At 38.7% G+C, this 18,368-nt stretch overlaps 1 long non-coding RNA gene across 2 annotated transcripts in view; it reads right to left on the bottom strand.

Moving 5' to 3' along the window:
• LOC146449742 (uncharacterized) overlaps positions 1–18,368 on the bottom strand; it is a 27,383-nt gene extending 9,015 nt beyond the window's left edge. Inside the window, exons 1-3 of one of the 2 annotated variants that reach the window (XR_014860650.1) lie at positions 17,959–18,368; positions 17,673–17,854; positions 622–706 (exon numbers count right to left, since the gene is read on the bottom strand). This is a non-coding gene — a long non-coding RNA (uncharacterized LOC146449742). The remainder of the gene's footprint in view (positions 1–621; positions 707–17,672; positions 17,855–17,958) is intronic. The other variant, XR_014860649.1, reaches the window with a different exon arrangement.

The following is an 18,368-nucleotide window of genomic DNA, read 5'->3' as shown; positions in this document are numbered from 1 at the left end:
TGGAGCCCTGGAGCCACGGAATTTTTAGCATGGAGGCTGGAGCCCAAAGCTATTCTCTGCTTGGAGCCCAGACATAAATCCTGATTTTGGCTAAATGGAGATCTGAAGACTAAACCAATAGATCCCTAGAATCCTTATCCTTCTGTCTTGAAGCCATGATGCCTGTTTTAATTTTTTTTTTTTTTTATTTTTTGTGTGTGTGTGTTGGCCTGAGTTACTATTAGAAAGTTTAAGAAGCTACTACAGCTACGGCAACCCAAACATCACAAAACAATAGGATTTAATGAGAAGAGCATGTGTTTTAGATTTTGGTACATTTCTTTGCCGTACTCGGCCAAACAACGTGAAATGACCAAATTCCAGGTTTTGTGGAGAACGTGAGCACACAATGGTAATTTTTTCATTCTCCATCTCAACTTAAACACCGTTCCCAACTTTTCTGTTACGGGATAGTTCAGCCACATTGTACAAGTGGAAAGAATTGAAATAATTGCGAAGTAGTACAGGTAATGCCAACTTGTATTTTAAGCCATGTTTTCGTTACCATTGTGGTTTCCTAAAGTCCCTATTTATGCACCAAGTATTGCAAGGTTATAATATAATAATTATTATTTTACTTACAAGAGAAAATTGTCCGAGTTCAAACAAGAGCCAGCAAGTTGGACCACAAATGTTTATCTTCTATCCATCTGGTTTTCTTCTTTGTCTGCCGAAAAAGAGAAAATAACTTTAAAGACTTTGTTCAATGTGTAGTTAACAAATTATATACATGTAGATCTGTTGTAAAATTAATTAATGTGTGGAAAATTTGATTTGAGGCATCTGAAAGTCACAAGTTTATTCAATTTTTCTTAGTTTTTTTCATGAGTAACTCTGTCATGATTCAACAGATCACTGTAATCTGCACAGTAAGTGTGTCTTTTGGTCATAAACATCCAAATGAAAGACTTCCATTGCCCGAAGGGAGGGGGGAGTATGAACATACGTGGGTATTTAAGTTCCGATATTTGGTGTCACTGTTCATAAGTTGCCAGAAGAGGAGAGAGGGTTGGAAATGTAGCTAAAGTTGTCTTTCTTTTGAAATGAAAAATCATAGCTGACATGACCGTTTTACTGATCAAACAGGGAAAACAACAATAACCGTACATGCAACACCCTTATTCCCTCTAACTTTGGAGCCCTGGACCCAGGAAGTATTTAGCATCCCAAAGCTGTTCTTTGCTTGCAGCCCAGACTTAAATCCTAGTTTTGGCTAAATGGAGCTCTGAAGTAAACCAATGGATCCCTAGAACCCTTTTCTTCTGTCTTGGAACCATGATGCCTTGTATTTTTTGTGTTGGCCAGTTATTATTACGCGCCAAGTATTACAAGGTTATTTATATTATTTTACTAACAGTACAAGTGAAAATTGTCTGAGTTAAAATAAGAGCCGGCAAGTTGGCTGACCGTCTAGGCAATGATGTAAATATGATCCCTCCAGTTCTACTAGGCCTACAAAGATGTTTAAAACGGCAAAAAACTCTACCTTAGAAGGTAAAATTTATGAACTGGATCTAAACTGAAGCCGCTCAGAGCATAACCACAACCTAGCTGTGTACATTTCAGATTGGGTTTTTTTGTTTCAGATCAGTTTCACTGGAGCTTTTGTATGAGGCCTTGAAATGTTTTGGGAAACATTGATTTATCAAGTTTTATCTGCTGCTCTGTGCTTCACTTGCAATAAAAACTTTTGATTATGGGCAAGATTTCCATTTTTATTACAAAATGAAGCGAAAAGCAGCAGATACAATACAATACAATACAAAAATACAATGGCTTTTATTTAAACATAATAAAAGTTACAGCCGTTGGGGTCATGTCATAAAATTAAAAAGACAAAAATGCTAATTTACATTCGCTAAAATAAAGATACAGCTATTTCAATTAACGTTGTCGGATTAAAATAAAGCTAAAAGACAAGACCGCAATGTCTTGTGGGATTATTTTTTATGAATAATTTCATCAAAATCATCCCTGCACGTGCAGGTCATTGTACTGCTAATTACAACCTATTGTTTTCTCCAGGCATGACTGATTTTGATGAATTTATTCAAAAAATCCCACGTAAACTTTCGGTCTTGTCTTTTAGCTTCATGCTTTGAACCGACAACGTTAATTGAAATAGCTGTATATCTAATTCAATATTTCAGCAGACCAATTGCGCTAAATGTTAACTTACAGATAAGATATCAAATATTGGAGCAACACTCTCGGAAGGAATTCAAGGCCACAAGCAAAATCTCTGGTGATCAATCTGAACTAAAACAACAAAAAGCGATCTGCACAAAGGCCAGTTTCACTCACAGCCCTTCTATTATTTTGGCGCACCGAGTATAAGAAGGTTATTTATTTACAATTGAAAACTGCGTGAGTTAAAACAATAACCAGCAAGCGTCATGACACATTCTTGTGGCCAGCCGTCATTAGGCAAAGATTTAAATACAGTAAAACCCCGGTAACTCAGATAACTCGAATTCCCCCGCTAACTCTATCTGAGTCTCAATTCCCTTGGATTTGAACCAACTTTTCAGACATTTTTACTCGGTTAACTCGGATAACTCAAAAACCCCGCTAACTCAAACTAGATTTCGTTTCCCTTCATCAAAATTTACCCCGATAACTCGAATTTCTGGTTCTTACAACTCGCCACGGATGCCCATTGAGATATCCCATTAGGTTTTCTTATCGTGTGATCGACTTCTAACACTAGATCAAAGACTGGGGCAATTTGATTTTAATTAGTGCAACGAACAGATACAAAATGTATTAGTTTCTCGTGAAATAAGTTTAATTTGCACTGTATTGTATACCGAAGTGCTAAAAATCAATAAACTATTAATGATATTATTAACCTGGAAAATTGAATATTTTAATCGACCCCAATAACTCGAAACCCCGCTAACTCAAACAGTTTTTTGTTTCCCTTCCAATTACCAGGGTTCTACTGTATTATATCTTTGGACCTATGAGGCCTACAAACTTGAGAGGTTATATTATGAATTTTAATTTGATTGATCGAATTCGTAACTCCTAACTGTTATACGGCCTCAGTAGATCTGCACGATGCATACTACTCAATGCCAATTCACAAAGAAGACCAAACATATCTGAGGTTTAGCTGGAAAGGGAAAGTGTTTCAGTTCACATGCTTACCAAATGGTCTGGCAAATGTGCACCCAGAATTTTTACAAAAATTTGTAAGCCAGTCTATGCTTTGCTTTGCTATGCTATGCTATGCTATGCTATGCTATGCTATGCTATGCTATGCTATGCTATGCTATGCTATGCTATGCTATGCTATGCTATGCTATGCTAAATGCTATGCTACGCCAAAGGGGTGACTTAAATGTGGGCCACATAGATGACTCCTATTATTTAACAACGGGATAGCCCTGAGGACTGTCAGACTAACGTGATGATACTTGTGATTTATTTACGAAGTTGGATTTTATTTTACATCAGATAAAATCAGTCCTAAAGCCAGCTCAATAAATATAACAAAAAATATAACAATTATTGTTATATTTCTGGGGTTTGTCTTGGCCTCCGTTAATATGACTGTCTCCCTGACACAGGAAAAAATCCTGCGCATTAGGGAAAGTTACAAGAAAATGATAGAACTCACAGAGCTACCAATGAAGGAACTAGCAAGTTTTATGGGGCTTCTAGTCTCAAGTTTCCCTGATGTCTTATATGGACCGCTGTATTATAGACGCCTTGAGATAGACAAAACTATGGCCTTAAGATAAAACAAAGGCAATTACAATGCCCAAATGAGATCATCACAAGAAAAGCTTTTCGGAGATACACTGCAAAGTGGTGGGATGATAACAAACAGACTGGAACTATCCCATATTATTGCCTAACTCAAGAGTTGACGCTATTATTTACACTGACGCATCAGCTAAAGGATGGGTTACAGTCAAAGATCCAGAGAAGATAGGAGGTAGCTGGTCAGATGACTGCTCAGAGCTCATGGCTGCATTTTTTTGCCTTAAATCATTTTTCAAAAATGAGCATTAAGGCATCCATGTTGATATTTATTCAGATAACTCAACAGCTGTGAACTATAATAACACTATGGGTGGCACTCATTCCAGAGATTGTAGCAGTATTGCTAAAGGTAATTATTGGCAGTGGTGCATGAAGAAGCAAATATGGTTGACAGCTGCCTACATCACAGGGTCAAAAAATGTTGAGGCAGATCGAGAATCACATGTTTTCTCGGATAGCAAAGAATGGATGATAAGACCGGATATATTTTGGCAGATTACAAATATCTGGGGGGATCGAGCACTCCATAGCCTGATTAAGCTAATCCTGTGTTAAGGTGAAGTTTGATTCAAGTTTAAATACTAATCAATAAGCATTTTTCCAAAATACTATCGCCCTTAGTTTTGACTTAAACTTTTGTTCACCTTTAGTTTAAAATCAGCATTGAAAAACATTTTTAATGACCAAGATGAAAACCTTGATTAACTTTTAATCAGGTATTAGCTTTAATCGGCAATCGAACAACTTGGCCCAGGTCTCGTGATGCAGTGTGGAAACCTGAACCCAGGGGCAGCATTTTATGATGCTTTTTTCTCCCTATATCATGGGATAAACATTTTTTTTTTCTATGCTTTTCCTCCCTTCAGTTGCCTACAGTGGCCTACCCAAAGTTGGTACTCCAAACTTCTTTGAATGCTAGTGGATGTCCCAAGAGTACTGCCATGACAACAGACTGCCTTACACATGCCAGGGATGAAAACAAGAGATTCGTGCCTTAATCAACCCCAGTAAAAATATTTTGTGATCACAGCGTGATCACTCCTTTCACCTTGATCACGCCTTCAGCAATGCATGATTGGAGTAATCACACACGTGATCAGGGCGTGATCACTCCAGTGACCGTGATTCTCTACAGTGATGGTGTGATCACATATAATCGGTGATGGCTTAACTGTCCAAATGGTATTCGTTAGGGTAAAATTGAACAACAAAAACAACCAAACTGCATATGAATCTCATTCAAATGGTCCAAAATATCTGTAACACTAATGGAGTAAAAAATCTTTTATTCTAGTAAGTTAAAGATGTGGTTCAATAATTTTATTAGCGGGCACACTTACCGCACTAAACTCGGGACAATTGAATCTTTCTTGATGGCGTGTCGTTCAATCTTTAACTCACAGGTTTCATGGTTTCATGTGTTTTTTTTCTCCATTCATCAGTCCTGTACAAAATTTTTTAGCAGCTTTTTACACAACTAAGAATGAATATTTATATTTGGATGATCAAATGCAAATTCAATCCTGATACGTTGTAGAATATGTTGCATTCTATGCTTGATTCATTTCATTTACTTGATCCAAGGCGAAAACTCAAGGCTGCTTTTTTACATGTTCGCGACGAAGCACTGAAAAATATTTCCATTAGGTATAATTCTAACTTCAGTTTCGAGAAAAATAGCGCCTTTTCTCCAAAATCTGTGACACGGAAATTCTATCTTAAAGGTCTCTTGAGACAATTCTGCGGGTTTAATCTTATTGGCCAAATTCATGAACCTGTTTCAAATTACCTCTTCCTGATCACATTAGAAAAATTGTCCTGAAAATAAACTCGACAGTTGGTAATTTGACTTAGAAGAGCGGGAGCGTTTTCAATGCAAAGTATCTTCTCTAATCACTTTGGGAAACAGTTTAATGTTTTGCTTTTCTGAAGCGAAGATCTGCACCCGGCCATTTTGTAAACAACAGACTGTTCCTTCAGATTGTCTCTGACTGGGTAGCCGCTTGGATGTTTGAAGTTCGTCGCGATAAATGTACTCTGATTAAGATCTTTGGTCTGCTGTAAAAGGAAATGATTCTTGCAAGTTGTCAATTTTAGTCCACGTTTATTGACAGGAAAGTCAATATCGAAGAACATTCCAATTATTGAGGTGAGCAACACAATCACATAATATAATAACAGTGATTTTAGAAAGTGATTCCCGGTTAGCATTTTTCTGAACCAAAAAAAACATTAGTTCACATTTAATAAACCTTTGTAGTTCTCAACTTGTCAAAATGTATACTATTTTAGCTTATTCCACTGCACTGCGCTCCACTGGTGTTCATTTTTATTCTGTACACAAAAATAAATAAACTTACGTACTGCAAAACAACTTTAACTGCAGACAGCTGTGTTTATAATGTTAAGGCATGCGCACTGTACTAATATAAATTGTTACGCTTGTCAACTACATCTATAATAGATAATTTGCTTATTATCGAAGCGGTTCAATTTCAAAATTCAGTCCTCTATTGAAAAAGTGCATGATCACGCCACCGTGATTTAGGGAGTGATCACGGTCATCAGCCATTCAGGCGTGATTCGTTTTTTCTGTGATCACGGCCGTGATTACGCTGTGATCACAGGTAAAAAGATCACGGTTTGAGATCACACCCGTGATCACGGCTTTATTTTTTCTGGGGAAGAAAGTGGTTCTGATTGTTTGCAGATCGTTTGGCAGCCTATATGTGACACAGGGATTTTCTCAAAAAGCAACTGCTATTATCTTACAGTCCTGGAGAAAAGGAACTACTAAGCAGTACTCCTCCTACTTCACACTGTCATAAAAAAATAAAAACAGATTGATCCAGTTCCTGCCACTGTTCCCTAAACACTAGATTTTCCAGTGGAGTTATTTGAGTCGGACATTGGTTATAGTGGCATTAACATAGCAAGGTCTGCTCTACCCAGTGTCTTAAAACCTATTGAAGGGGTACCGTTTCAAACTCAAGAAAGTGTAAAAAGGTTGTAAAAAAGAGTTTGTAAGGCAAGAGGTATGCTGAGACATGGAATGTGAGCTTGTACTGAACTAACTTTAGACAATCTCTACAACAGAGCGCTCACTAAAAGACCTGACATTAAACTTGGTCACCTTAATGTCTATGCATTCGCACAGTGAAATGAGTAAAGCTCAACCTGTCAATCACAAATCCCAAGTGTAGTAATATGATAGTGCATGATTATGCAATACATGATACGTATCACATGATTACTGTAAGCAGAAAGCACATGGTATAATACAGTGAGTTAAACGGATGTCTGTGTCTTCACTCGTGTCTTCAATTATATAAAGAACCCTTCGGTTACTACATTGGCGACGAGGATCCCACAAAGAAGAAAGGAGTAGAAGAACATCAGCCAATGGCTCCACCAGAAGAAACCGATAATCCTGGTCCGAGCACAAATCCGCAACAAAACATCACAGTCGTGAATCGTCAATTAAACATCCGTCCGTTCACCATCTCAAATGATGCTAACGACACAGCCGTGCGATGGGCGAAATGGAAAAAGGATATAGAGAGACAATTCAGGTTCTTCGGATTAACAGATCCAGAAGTTAAGAAAGATGGCTTAATTATCTATGGTGGATCGCAGATTGCCGATTTAGAAGATTCCCTCCCGGATCTACCCGCACAACACGAGGGCGAAGATGTCTACTCGCGTTTTATTCGGAAACTAGACAAGAATTTCCTACCAAGAAAAAACAAGGACTATGCACGATTCCAGTTTGGAAACCTTTCTCAGCAGATCGATGAGAGCATGGCGAAATATTACGCTAGACTACGAGAGATAGCAAAGAAATGCGAATTCACCGACGAAGATGATGCAATCCGAGACCATCTTATCAAGACGATGACAAACAGCCGCTTACGAGTAAAAACAATTCGCAATAACTGGACGTTGTCCCAGATCTTGGATGAAGCAGCCATAGAAGAAGAGTCCACTACTCAAGCAAACGAAATCGACCAGAAACTCCAGGACACAACGGAATCACACAAAGTTAAACAAGTCAAAAGTTACAAGCGTGACAACAATGGTATGTGTCCCCGCTGTGGTTCAAAACATGGAAAAGGAAATTGCCCAGCATACGGAGCTAAATGCTACAAATGTGGTAAACGTAACCACTACACCAAAATGTGCCGTAACACGGATCAAAGATACCGCTCAGATGATAAACAAGGTGGCAGATCGGGTCACCGAAATGACAAGAAAGAAGATTTTCAACACGCGCCGCGACAGCCAAGACCGCCGACAGATCATCAACACCGCCGAAGACGAGTTCGACACATTGAACAAGATGCACAAGATGCACGCGACATTTCAGAAAGCGAAGACTCTTTCGATGAGGACATCGCCAGACTCGTACAGCACATGCACGTACACCGTACAGCACAGGACACCATCGAGAAAAACAAATGCGAGATTTGGATCAATGGAACCAAAATAGAAGTTGAACCGGATACAGGCGCCGATGCAAACGTCATGGACGAACACCAGTTCAATGAATTGCTACGAGTAACGCCGGAGGTTAAATTACGCAACACGAAGATCAAGCTGAAAACACTCACCGAAGATCTACCAGTTATTGGAGAATGCGACGTCACCTTAGAAAACAAAACGCGAAAAACACAAGCGACAATCGCCGTTATTCAAGGCACAATCGATTCCCTACCGTTACTCGGAAGACAAACACTGGAAGAGCTGGGAATGATCCAATTTGACGCGACAGGAGGACTGAAAGAACCAAATCGAGAAGAATTACAGAAGATCCACAAGATCCAAACCGGAAATGAAGATCTTAACAAGATTCTCTTTCAGCACGAAGAGAGATTTAGAGGCATTGGCAAAGCAAGAAGAGATGGACAAGACATCGAAATCCATTTACCACTTAAAGAAGATGCGAAACCGATCGCACAAAAGCCCCGCCGAGTACCATACCACCTGATGGAACCTCTACGTCACCGAATGGAAGAATTTGTCGAGAGAGACATCATGGAAAAGGTGCCAGAACATGACTCCATCACATGGTGCTCACCACTGGTTGTCCAACCGAAACCAAAAAAACCCAACGACATCCGTGTCAGCCTTGACTTAAGAGTACTGAATAAGTCCATGGAGCGCACAAGACAAGTACAAGCGCCTATCACAGAGGACTTCATCACCACTTTCAAAGATTGCAAAGTCTTCAGTAAACTTGACATGAACCACGGATACCACCAGTTCTCACTAGACGAAGAATCAAGAAAACTCATGACATTCTCAAGTCCATGGGGTAACTATCGTTACAAGCGACTCGCGTTTGGCGGTGTCAACAGCCAAGATTTATTTGATGCTGAAATGAGCAAGATTATCTCGGGAATACCAAGAGTCCTTAACAACCGAGACGATATCATGATTGGCGGAACCAACTGGGATGACCACAATGCCAACTTAGCAGCTTTACTTCAACGACTGAAGCTCCACAACCTTACCCTACGTAAGGAGAAGTGTGAATTTGGAAAATCAACCATCGACTTTCATGGGCACCTGTTCACTGCCGAAGGATTGAAGCCCAGTCCCAGTAAAGTCAAAGCTGTCAGCGAATGCAACCCACCGAAATCTAAAGAAGAGCTTGTGTCATTCTTGCAAATGATGGCCTATCTATCACGTTACATCAGCAACTTTTCCAACCGCTGCGAACCGTTGAGAAGACTCACAAAGAAGGAACACAGCTTTGAATGGACCGAAGCTCAGCAAACTGCTTTCGAAGATCTGAAGACTGCAATTACTTCAGCACCAGTTCTCATCCCATACAAGCCAGGTCGAGAAACCATGGTCATATGCGACGGCAGCCCAACTGGCCTTGGAGGTGGCTTGTTCCAAAAGACTGAACATGGTTACCAACCAGTCCACTTTGTTAGCAGATCATTAACAGACACCGAGAAACGGTACTCTCAAATAGAACGAGAAGCACTGGCTGCAGAGTTTACCACCACCAGGCTACACATGTATCTACTTGGAGCACAGCACTTTCAGTTAGCAACTGACCACAAACCGCTCCTCCCCCTCTTCAATAATCCAACTGCAAAGCTACCACCAAGAATAGAGCGAATAGTGATGAAGATGCAGAACCTAGACTTCACTGCAGTACATATACCGGGGAAATCCAATATGACTGACTACCTTTCCCGACACCCATTACCAGAGGTCCAGCAAACAAAACATGAAGGCTACGTCAAAGCAGTCATTGACGCAGACCACGCGATAGTCATGGACACTATCCGATCAGCAAGTAAAGAAGACAAAGTGCTGCAGAAGTTGAAGATAGCACTTGAAACAGGGAAATGGAATAGAAACGATCCAGACCTGATACCATACTACGACGTAAGAGCAGACATTTACGAATCCGAAGGAGTCCTGCTGAGGCTCAACAGGATTATCCCACCAGAATCACTGCGAGACAAGATTGTCAGCATTGCTCACAAACAGGAACCACTCAGGCGATCCAACAGAAGGCCTAGATCAGTCTTCGAAGGACACTTAAGAGATTTTGAACAATGACAATTAGAATTTGAGAAACACGTGAGAGAATAGCTAAGAATTAGGACACCGATCGGACATTGGACATAAACTGTTACTGTTATGTAATCGCACGAATCATTTATGATTATATTTTAGTAATAAGAGATCTTGGTCGATTATTTTTACATTCACGATTTGTACAGGAATGTACTGAAAAGGGAGGAATGTAGTAATATGATAGTGCATGATTATGCAATACATGATACGTATCACATGATTACTGTAAGCAGAAAGCACATGGTATAATACAGTGAGTTAAACGGATGTCTGTGTCTTCACTCGTGTCTTCAATTATATAAAGAACCCTTCGGTTACTACACCAAGCAGTGGGTATTTACACAACACTTGTTGAAACTGGGCTAGAAATAAATCAATGCCTGATCAGTTTGATGTATTACACAAGAATTACATGTCTCTGTTTTAAACTGTTTATGAATCGAAGGAAATGTTGCTTTTGAGAGAAAAGCAGGAAACACAAAGTTTCATTTAAGGTAAAACAGATGTTGCTTTTGTAGACTTGATCACCATTGAATAATCAACAGAAATTTGCATATAGCTTGTAAACATAAACAACTGCGCTAAGAAAATTACTGGCTAACAGTTAACTATGTTTGTCTTTCTCTGTGAAAGAAATAAAGCTCAACCTGTAGATCACAAATACAACGCTTGTCGGAACTGCGCTAGAGACAAAGCAATGCCCGATTAGTTCGATGTTACACAAGAATTACGTGTCTCTGTTTCAAATTGTTTATTTGTCAAAGGAAGTCTTGCTTTTGAAAGAAAAGCAGGAAATGCAAGAAAGAAAATTTTGAAAGGAAATGCAGTTGCTTTTGCAGAATTTGTTATCGGATGTTCGAAAGAAATTTCCATAGGCTTGAAAACATAATAATATATTTAAGTTCAACTACTATGCAACCGTTTAACGTTTTCAGGTATCCATTAAGGGTTTGCAGCCGTCCGTTTAACGCTTTACTGAAACCATTTTTGGACTTTGCTTGACCATTTGATGCTTTTGGCTAACCATTTGAACGGATTTGGAGATCATTTAAAACCCTCTAGTTAACCCTTTGCCATCCATTAACAAATTGTTTACATTCATCTGTTTATTTTTACCTGTTTAACGGTAAAGCGTTAGTGTATGAAATCCTGCGTACGGTCACATATCCCTGGACTGAAAAATCCGTTTTTATAATCATATGAAAAATTGGGTGTCAGAATGTTCTGTCGGATTCTTCTTTTTCTCTAGTTGTATTCCGTTGCGTTTTAAGTACGATCTTGTATGAAACATGTAATTCAGTTCTAGGAAAGTGGTTTAGCTACGGCATTATGTAAATAAAAGTACTATGTTTCTTTTCTTTCTTTTTTTTCTTTTTCTGTGTAATTTGTTGCATGCTGATTGGCTTGTGAGTAGGGATTCTTGTCCTTTAGGAAGAGCTAGGGGCTAGAGATGCATATCATGGGGAGATTTATTGTAGACATCACAAATACCACTGGAATGTTGGTTAGCCATTAATCCCAGAAAATTTGCTAGTTTTCGTTAAGATTTGTAAAGGTATGCATCAAAGTAAACGTGGTTTAAATAACTTTTGGTTATGTTCAAATATTACCATACTCATGAAGATAACTTGAAGTGCAATCTCATTGTCCTTGGATGTGAGAAAGTCTCATTTCTGATTTCATCCATGGTTGAAATGGGAAGTGATGCTTGCCAGGAAACTGTTCGTGACCCAGAAAACAACATTGAGCTGGGGGGGAGAGGGGGAGGGAGGCGAATGTGGTGGTTAGTTTGTTTACCAGTGAACGCCCTTGGAAGGGTAATTTTGTTATAGATTTTGTCCAGGTCGGACTTGTCGGTGTCCAAATTTTCTGTAGCCTGAAAGTTTCCACCTTCCACGAGCTGTGTTTAGTCGCACCTGTCGTTGTTTCTTGCTGCTAGAGTCATGACCTCCTCTACCTTTGACACCAGTACCAAATAGCTTTTTCAAGTGTTGAGTTGGAGTAAGCTTGAATTCCAGTGCCAGATACAAAAAGCTTGCATGGAGTGAAAATCTCTAAATGGGCTCACCCCTGATTATCTTCAATCTAAATTTGTCAAGTGTATAAAGCACCATTACTGGCTAGTCCCTTTGTAACAATGAAGATAAACTTGCCGTTTACCTTCCCCGCAAATTCAGGTATCAAGTGGTGCAGTGTTATGGAACAGATTACCAACTCTCTTGCAGCAGGCAAGATCTCTAGGATGTTTCCACGCTGGGTGTAGCAACTTCTTTTGGCTTTGTTACTTACTCTAAACATGCATCTAATAAAAAGCAGTTTAACCTATTAATTTGTAGTTTTAGATAGGTTATATTAAGAAGTCTGGTAAATTTGATTGATCGAATATGTAGTGAAGTACTTAATGTAACTGATAAGAAAACCATGGATAAATAAAGTTATTTTATTTTATTCTTGAGAGCAAGCTGCAAATTGCATGACATTGTTTTGGAAAATCAGTGATTAGCTTTCAGATTTCCTTTGCTCCACCTCTGCACATAATTCAACAAATTTAAGACCATTTTCAGGATACCTTGAATCAATAATACAATGGGAAATGAAGACTGTCTTTCATTTATTATCGCTCAATTCCATGAAACTTTCTGCCAATATTTTAATATTGCCGTTTTAGCCTATTTTTTATGCCCAGAGTGCTTGCCTCCTGTACTTTTAGCTAATAAGAGTTCTTGTCTGAGTCATGTGGGGGATCTAACGTGCAAATACATCTTTTCTAATATTGTGTGCAGTGCTATTAAAGATATTTTAAAGTTTATTCTAATTGTACTTAACATCACCAAGTTGTTCTTGCTCTAAGTAAGTTTTACTTCATTTTTCTATAAGAATTCAAAACTTTTTTCAGGCTATTTAAAAGAAAAATGACAGATCAACAATATGAAAACCATCAGCTAGTTCAATACTTATGTGTCCAACTAGATGCACAGCTTTTTTGTTATGGTTTCATTTCAATAGAAAGAGTTTATGGACTGTAAATACAAGCCAAAAAATTTGCAAATGTGGTTGGATTCTCAAAAATAGATTTACTTTTTCTTCACATTTCACATTGTTTTGCCGAAAAATTGTATGGGTATCGCACATGATCATCCTTCCTAGTTAATGCTCTTTGGTGCGATTTTGTCATAAGAAGTTGACAAACCAAAACAATGAATAAAAGCAAGCTTTTACACTCAACACAGGATATTCAAAGTGCTATTAAAGGCAATGTGAGTGGCGACTATAAATAGCTCACCGCAGTTTCCACTTGTTGACCATTGCGCTAAACGAAAATGACAACAAATCGCTTTTGTTGCTTTTTGGGTTGTAATTTCTCACGAGTTCTGAGCTCTCTTCAACCTTATAATAATTCTCTTAGCAAGTTTCATCATTAACTTTATGATGATGCTCAATTTGTAAACTCACTTGCACATGTCGCAATTGGTTTTATGTCAGTTGATATTGAAGCTGTCACCATACTTGTCACCTCGACCCCCAAGAGAAAAATCAAAAATCTTGGGGGTCGAGGGAACTCTGCAAGTATGGTGACAGCTTCAATTTCAACTGACATAAAACCAATTACAGTGTACAACATGTGCAAGTGAGTTCACAAATTGAGCATCATCATAAAATTAATGATAAAACTTGCTAAGAGAAACTTTAGGATTGAGAATTTTAAACATTGTGTGGTTCCAGAAAATAGTTCTACTCAATCGATTTTTCTCCTGGTAATCATTCAGTCTAGTTATTTTAGTCAATAGTTTTCCTATTGAAACAGAATAGCATGGACAAAATAAGCATTAGCATGGCAGGGAGACAAATAGAGCTTTCAGATCGTAACTTGAAACCGCAGACGAAGCCGCAAAACGAAATTAGCATGTTCACGTTCTTATGCAAATTTTGTATGAGATCAATAACGCGTTAAAAGAATGTCAAATTGGCTCTATTTTGTTGAATTTTGGCATAGAAATTAAGTTAATAGTTTTGGACTTTGAGTTGAAATATTTTGGTCAAAATAAGTTTTAACATGGGTCACTTTTGACAAACTAGTTAATATAATTGACCCCGGGAATTGACCTTTGCCCGCAACTCTACACAGCATACAAAAATAACAAACAAATATTTCAATGCTTTATGTAAAATTGGGGCTTTCACTTTATAGCCATACAAAATTTTCCCTTTTTAAACATTGATACAAATTCAATTGTTGCCAATGAACAATATTTTCTATGCAAGAAAGTTTCACAAACAACAGTTTTATAATATCTGAGTCACGCAATGCAGACATAGATTTCTTGTCTCAGTTGGAGTACTTCGCTTACAAAGGCTTTTCGGAGAAGGGAAGCATGTTTTTAATGTAACAAGGGTTTCTTTAAAACAGTTAAACAAAGTAATGTCTTCAAAAAAGATCTACGAAGTTGCAAAGTTGGTAAGTTACAATTTTGAACATTTATGTCTGCAGACATGAACGTGAAGTTGACCCTCTGGAAACTTATCCAACCATTCGCCCCTCCTCCCCTCCGGAATTTCCTGGGCCATTGACCCCCCCACCCCTCTGGAATTTCCAATTCCCTCCGTGGTGGGGGTATGGATATTTTCTGGAACCACACATTGTTCTTAGATAAGCAAATTTTCGGGGATGCACTCAAATTTTTGGGTGGCTCTCCAAGACCTGTTTGATATCTTAACCAAAAAATCATGAAACTTCACCCAAAACATCAGCGACTTTGGTTGAATAAAAGCTGAAATTCGGCAAAATTTGTCTGCATTGTAAGTGTTCAACACTAATGCTTGCCTACTTGCCCGGGGCAAGTAAACTGATTCAACGGGCAAGTAATTAACTGCGGTAAAACTTTCCTGTTTGGGCAACCATATGTTTTGTTCCTGTTGAGCAAGAAATTAAGACAAGAAATTCTTTACCTAAGCTTGGGATATTTCATACCCATAGATTGAAAAAAGAAACACCATAATTTGAACAAGATACAAACAAAAGAACACCATCGCAAACCACTATCCATGAAACTATAAGTAAAGTAAAGTAAAAACTTTATCTACCCTGCAATAATGAATCAGCTATACAGTAAGTATTGCTGGTATATATTCATGTGCAGCCAATCATTATTACATAAAAATATACATAAAAAAATGATGGAATCTGAAGTGAAGAAAATACACAAAAAATGTAAGCTATTGTATTCTTTCCGGCCGCCATGTCTTCAGCCACGCACAAGGAATGTTGGTAGATTTCAAAATTATGCCCAGTTTCCATGCAGCCAAATATATGACTCGTTGCTCACGTGTATCTCAATTTGGATTTTCATGAAAAAGGCGAAAGTAAAATGAAAGGGAAGATGGAAGAGAAGGTAAAGAAGATAGAGATGTTAAGGAACAGAACGTGGAGGAAATCTCTACCAAGAAACGTGGAACAAAGTTGAAAAGCAATTGAGTAGGAAGTTCCTAAACACATGGGAGACTGAATTTAATCTATGACTGATTAATCACCCAATGAATCACTGTTGTAACACCAAACAAGAAGGCAAACTTGTAAAATACATTTAAGCACTGTTTTTTTTGTTGCAAGTTTCTTATGAGTTTGAATGGGCAACAAAAGGTTTTCTAGGTGAGCAACCAAAAAAAAAAAACAGAACTGGTTGCCCAAAGGGCAAATAAACAAGAAAGTAAGTGTCAGACACTGATTCTTTTTGCACAGTACTGCAAATGCTGGAGGCAATTAACATTCTGTGAGTGATAAAAAATCAATCTTTTATATTCTCTTGTCCTGAACACCTACAGGCTATTATATTTCAACTGAACATATATCGGCCAATGATAATAAAGAATATTTTTTCATCACTGTCCATCTGTTTCTCACTGAATTAACACAATGCCTTTCACATTGATATAAGACCTATCCCTATGTGCTTCATTTAACCTCCTTGAACAGTTATGTTGAAGCTTGAGCAACAAACATTCTAATTTAACTTTTTCATCTGGCCTGAACTCTCTGCAAGCAGCTGTTCTAAATCTGTCCTGACTAATGACAACTATATATGTAGTGGCAAAGATAAATGAACAATATGCCATCATCTCATGCAATTGTACAGTCTTTAACATTAGACCTTTATTTGAGTTCCTTGAATGGTTACTTTAATGCTTAAGATGAAACATTCTTGTGAAAAATTCAACTATTCAAACATTCTTGTTTTTACAGTATCTGCCATTTTTCCATTGGTCCACTGAAAAGGTGATTTTCCAAAAGCCTTATTATTTACCAGAAGCAAAGACCCCATGATTTCCAGAGGTGGGTCGTCATAAATCTAAGGCCCCATATTTCCCATACTTCAATTGCTTACTTTGTCGCAAAGTTCGCACAAAGCACCCATGCATCTCCCACACCTATGGCCGAGCGTCCCTTCCTCCTTCCTTGGAGAAGCTGATGACAAGTGCATAATGTCCGAGGGAGCAAGGAGTTTTCGTAACTGCTAAGAAGATAGGATAGGGAACACCAAAGAGAGCGGGAGAAAATCGTTTGGAATATAGGGAACGACTTAGTAGAAAATTCCCTTTTATGTTAAGATGCTTTAATTTATGCAACTGGGCCCTAGGCTCCATTCAGCCAGAGTCAGTATTTTTGTCTGGGTACCAAGAAGAGAAAGGCTTCGTGATACAGGCTTCAAGGACAATTATTTGGTGGCTCTAGGACTCCCAGAGTATCCCCTCCTCCCGCTACCTCACACACACACACACACCTTCACTTTAGTTTTACATCATCTGTTCTCTGGTACCACAGAAGGAACCGATTTTTAAGGCCTGGCTAAACTAGGAAGCAGTGTTGCAGAGGCAAATGCTTCCAAGTTTAGCCGCGCTGGAAACAGAAACAAATTTTGCTGCTCGGAAAAAAGAAAATTTTTTTGCCTCAGGTCAAAAACATTTTTGCTTCCAAAACATCTTTCCCAGTTTTGCCACCATGAAAAGCAGTGTTGACTTGTTCCCTGCAACAAAGTCAGTTTATCATTTTGCGCATGCGTGACCCTTTGTTTCCCGAAACAATGTTTCTTCAATTAGCCACCGCGGCAGCAAAACATTCTGTTTGCTTCCCGTTAATTTAGCCACCCCGGAAACATAACGAGAAACAATGTTTCCGCAACGATGTTTCCTAGTTTAACCAGGCCTTTAATTAAAGGACAGCACAATCTCAGAATGACAAACCGTATGTAAACACAAGACTTTACCTGGAATGTCGTTTCGCAGCTTCACTTGCTTCCTAATTCAGAAGGCTAGCTTTCTCAATCCACACTAGCAACCCAAGTCAAACGCCAAGTTGTCCTTCTGTTGAAACCATAAACTTTCCAACGTACGGCCCAACAATCCGCGGCCATGCCGAGCCAAATTTTTGCACGTGGCGCCTTTGGAACTGAAAACAGTAGCAAAAATTACCATACCAGCGAATAAATTAAATATAAAATGTAAGAAGAACATAATGAACACATTTTAGGAAGTGTTAGAAAGTTAACTGACCTGTTTTGCACTGTTTTTCTATGAAGTCTTTCAAGTTATCAGAAAGGTGAAAGAAGACGCGCACCGGCAGCATTCAATCCCACCCCGCTTTGCAAGCAGGGCGATGCGCTAAACTAGTTCCCAGTCTATGGCGGTTGATGTGTGTCAAAATTTCGTCTAGTAAAAGTTATTGAGGGGTTTCCTGTATTTTGACTGTTGTCTTGTATTTTAATAGCCGACTGCTTTGTCATTTTGAGTGTGTTGCCATTCTGAGGCCGTTCTCATTTTGCATATGTGCGCAGTGCGCTCATTTTGAATGCGTTCTCATTTTGAGTGTGCTCTCAGTCAGAGTGTACTCTCATTTTCAGCCAGCCAGTTCCCATTTTGAGTCCGTCCCCATTTCGAGAGTGCTCTCATTTCTAGAGTGCTCT

This window comes from Pavona decussata, unplaced genomic scaffold (assembly GCF_977016875.1).
Source record: "Pavona decussata unplaced genomic scaffold, jaPavDecu1.1 SCAFFOLD_602, whole genome shotgun sequence".
NCBI lineage: Eukaryota > Metazoa > Cnidaria > Anthozoa > Scleractinia > Agariciidae > Pavona > Pavona decussata.
Note: the sequence above shows the minus strand (reverse complement) of the source record. Positions and strands in the feature narration are given on the sequence as shown.